This window comes from Periplaneta americana, chromosome 11 (assembly GCF_040183065.1).
Source record: "Periplaneta americana isolate PAMFEO1 chromosome 11, P.americana_PAMFEO1_priV1, whole genome shotgun sequence".
Taxonomy (NCBI): domain Eukaryota; kingdom Metazoa; phylum Arthropoda; class Insecta; order Blattodea; family Blattidae; genus Periplaneta; species Periplaneta americana.
In genome coordinates this window covers 117,618,339-117,623,333 of record NC_091127.1, presented here as the reverse complement: position 1 = coordinate 117,623,333, position 4,995 = coordinate 117,618,339, and positions in this window count along the sequence as shown.

The following is a 4,995-nucleotide window of genomic DNA, read 5'->3' as shown; positions in this document are numbered from 1 at the left end:
TTTTGGCACAGAGTTCTTTTTCACTAACTGTAAGGGCACGGATAGTCTACTTTCTCACTATAAGTAGCCTAACTGTAAAGAGAAAGTATTGGTGTGGATACTAAAAATCACCTTCGAGACTTTTGTGAAAATATGCAGTGAGCTTTCAGTTTATCTCTATTGCAAAGCGATTTTTGACACGCTGTCTGTATGTCTGCAGCAATTTCTCCTAATGTATTGGGTCGATTTTCTTCCTACTAGGAGTTAATTTATCCGGGAATTTGATGTAACACAAATTTTAATAAAATGGTCCATGAATCTTAATTTCAAATCAACACATATTGACGTGCCACTTCAAGAATGGCCAGATGATTTTTTTTTCATGATTTGTTTCAACATGAATCGCTTATGCTCGAGTGCCTAATAGATAAAGTGATAAAACAGTACGGAAGTTTCAACATCTGACGTCACTTGCTTGGCAGGCAACGGCAGGGAGTTAAGTCTCAATATTCTGACGTCACTTGCTTAGCAACGGATCAGATTCATGCATTGATATGGTGTTTGCTAGAGGGAAGGACTTACTTTCTTGCATGAATTATATTATTCTTTTTCTCTTGCCATAGACCCATACCAACGCCACTCCAACAAACCAATTCAGATTAAATACAATAATTCTATTGTAAATACTTTTCCAGATATGAGTTTACAGTAATAAACAGGAAGTAATGTCATTAATTTCAGGGGGTTATTCCTTGAGTTATTTCAAACAAAAAGGTGTAATACAATTTTGCTTGTTTTTGCTTCCTTTTTGAGATAAAAAATGTTTTATACAAAATATTGCATAGGGTGTTTTGATTTAATTCCCAACATGTCAGTCACTTTCAGAGAGCAGTATATTATGATAATAAGTGATTGAAAGAAATTTAGGTTTGTCTTTTAAATGTGCAGAAATTTGATCCGAACAAACGTAACTTTTCGTTCTGCAAAGGAATTTTAAAATGTTACATTTGTTCGGATCAAATTTCTGCATATTTAGAGGACAGAACTGAAATTCTTTCAGTCATAATACACTCCTCTCTTTAATTGACTTAGCATATTGGGAATTAAATCAATGGCTTTCCCAAAACACGCTACGAAATCATATAAAACAAATTTTATCTCGAAAAGGAAGCAAAATGAGCAAAACTGTATTAAGCTTTTTTGTTTCAAATATCTCAAGGAATAACCCCCTGAAATTAATGACATTACTTACGGTTCTCTGTGTGTATATATATATATATATATATATATATATATATATACAGTATATAGTCAATATATAGAAAAATAATCGTTAATAATATAACATAAAATGAATTAAATTTATCTTACTCTGAAATATATTCACTAACCTTATAAAAGAAAACAATTCCTTAGAAATATAAATTTCATAATAACACCCAACCGAAATCGTAAACGTTCCATGTAGTTCCCTATCATTTTTCTTCTATTGCGTCGAATGATCTGACAAATGGAGATAGTGAATAAAGTATCAATCTAAAACGTTTTCCTAAGACTAATTACTGCATTGTATTATACAGCATAGATGTCCAATTGTAACTCGTACGAGGTAATCCCTGGCGTAAGCAACCAGCAGCGCATATTCTTTAAGGTTGTTTTTCCTATTTTATACGGAAAGTTATTGACCTTAGCAGAGCATGCTTGACGTGCAATATCTCTTCGTTTGGACACCCATACTATACAGAGTTATTCCTATTTTCGTTACGAATTTTTCGAAATTCTACTCCCTTTGCCCAGATTTCAGATAAGGAAGGGCTGTACATTATACTTACTTACTTACTTACTTACAAATGGCTTTTAAGGAACCCGAAGGTTCATTGCCGCCCTCACATAAGCCCGCCATCGGTCCCTAACCTGTGCAAGATTAATCCAGTCTCTATCATCATACCCCACCTCCCTCAAATTATTATTATTATTATTATTATTATTATTATTATTATTATTATTATTATTATTAACAGAGGGAGAATGGGAGGACAGTTACAACTGGAGGAATAAGATAAACTAAATGGCCGAAATAAGATGTGATAACATTGTACGACCTATAGAATAATTTATAATTATTTCTTAAGGGGTTAGGTACAGCTTACAGCAGTAAAATTTTGGAAATATTCAACATTTTTTTCCTCCATTATTGTACCTTGTACAATAATGAAACTTTGTATGTGTAAAACATTGTCGTTCTGCTATATGAAAAAAAAAATAATTTTACGATTTAAAAAAGTTATTTATATTTTTTTTCAAGTTTCAAAATTTGCAGTGATGAAGCGTTTCTCTCATATTTAAAAAACTATTCAACATTCTGTGATGAATTTTTGTGTGTGTATTTATGCGTGTCATACCTACAATATGATGCAAAATCACTTCTCTACCTTTGATAGATTGTCTGATAAAAAAATAAATTTATTTTAAAAAAATGGTCAAATATTAGTATTCTCTTCTAAAACAAAATAAAAAATATATTATTTATTAAGGAATGTAGTTGAAAGAGCATGATATTGTACAACATGCGTTTTAGCAATAAAATAAACGAGAGAGAACATGAAAAAGTTAACAAGTTTATGAGTTATGAGGGAAAAGCTTCATCACTGCACAGTGAACTGCCATCATTTTGAATTTTGAAAAAAATATATATATATAAATATATTTTTTTTAATCGTGAAGATATTTTTTTCATATAGCAGAAGGACAATGTTTTAGACATACCAATTTTCATTATTGTACACGATACAGTAGGCCTAATGGAGGAAAAAATGTTGATTATGTCCAAAACTTTTATTACTGTAAGCTGTACCTAACCCCTTAAGCAAATGAGACTGTCATTATGGTGGTAAACATGCTTATTCACTGTCATATTGTTAATCAAGTTCCTGTAGGAGGAAAAGAAATGTCACATCAGCATCTTTTAGGAATAGAGCTCAGTTTTTCTGGATATACGTATACAGTAGCAACAAACACTGTTACCACTATAGATTTAGGCCTACAGTATATACTGTCAGGTACTGTGCGTAAGTGCAGTTGAATATTGTGAAGCCCAGCGATGACCTCGAGACAAACTCAAAGTCATTCCGAACGACAAAATGGCAACCTGAAGAGAGCCTCTAAGGATCAATAAAACCGTGTGATTCCCCCCATAATCTTTTACCTTGCTATCACGAAAGTAACACGTGAAACCCTCTCTCCCAATGTCTACCACAGCTGTCGCGTCACATATTCCCCTACAAGTTGCGGAGGTCACGCCAGTGCCAGGAAAGGAACAGGCCAACGAGTACAGTTAGCAGCTCGTTCACAGGCAGACGCCTGGTTGCCACAACAAGGCAGGGTTGCCAGATACAGGAATTGGAACCGTCGTACCAACATATGAAAATTGTCGTACTTCAGCATAAAATTGTCGTACATTTCTCAGCTTCCTAATAGGCCTATATATAATTCTAGTCCACCGCTGTATAGTAATGGTTAGCATGTTTGACTGTGAAACAAGCAGGCTGGGGTTCAGATCCTGGTTGAGACAAGTTACCTGGTTGTTGAGGTTGTTTTCGGGGTTTTCCTTCAACCCATTAAGAGAAAATGCTGGGTAACTTTCGGCGCTGGAGTCATTTCGCTGGCTTTATCACCGTCATGTCATTGACGCCAGATAAGCATGGCAGTTCATAAAGAATCGTAAAATAAAATTATATTTATATAGGTTATGTCTACCAGTAAATTATAGTTCTAATTAAGAATACTATTAATTATTGTTTACATCCGGAATGACATTCAGTATTGAAACAAATCACATCCATTTCTTCATCATCAATACTGTCATCGCCGTAAAACGTGCACGACGCCGCTTGGTTAGAAACAGCTTTGTTATATTTAAAGTCAGCAGAAATTTGATCTTTTGCGACAGATATTGTAGTATCAATCAATGCGGCGCTCAAAATTATATCAAATTAATTCGTCTTCAGTCGACTCAAACCCGACACCTCTATAATGTCGGCGCGTTCTTAAAGCTACTGCGGTACCACACTATCTACCAAAAAGTAATTGGGCACCGTTTTTGCTCCTTTAGAACCTCGTGGTACCACCTCTTGTTGCTATAACAGCAGCCATCCTGTCAGGCATGCTCTCCACTAGTTTTTGTAAGATATCCACTGGGATGCGTCGCCATTTCTCTTGCAACATGGCACTCAGTTGGACAATGGAAGTTGGCCGCATCTCCCGAGATCTCAATCGCCGGTCCAATTCGTCCCAAAGGTGCTCATTGGGTTTGAGATCAGGACTCTGTGCACGCCAGTCCAACAGGTGAGCATTATTGCCTGCATACCACCGCATAGTAGCCGCCGAAACATGAGGCCAACTTCCATTGACCAACTGAGTGCCATGTTGTAAAGGAATGGCGACGCATTCCAGTGGATATCCTACACAAACTAGTGAAGAGCACGCCTGACCATAGACTTATTAAATAACCGCTAGACCGCTCACTGGCGCTAGTGTTATGCTCCCAAATTGAACAGCCGACGGGCGGCCATTTGCTTGGTTGAGATGAATAAGTACAGGTTTAGTTCGTGTGCTATTTTTAATTGCAGCAATGCACACAGATGTAAAGATAAAGAAGGAAGGAATGTTACATTTCACTGATTAGTTAATCTTTAATTTCTACAATATTTTTGGCCCGTATTATGTTACAGAAGACAAACTATTGTACTTATACGGCTGTTTGTGCTTCAGATTTCCTCTGAGTAAAGATTCCCTTAACCGAAAATGGATAGGTGCAATCCGCAGAGAGAATTTCTACCCTACAATGAATCATTCAGTGTTTCAACTCATTTCGAAGATAGTTGTTACCTCTCAAACTACGTTATTACCGTATACATTGTTATTGTCCTTCATCCACTCCATATCCTTCCCTTTCTTCAAACAGCTGTTGCTTCAGTGCATACATGAATAATAAAATTATTCGCCGAATTCGAAGGT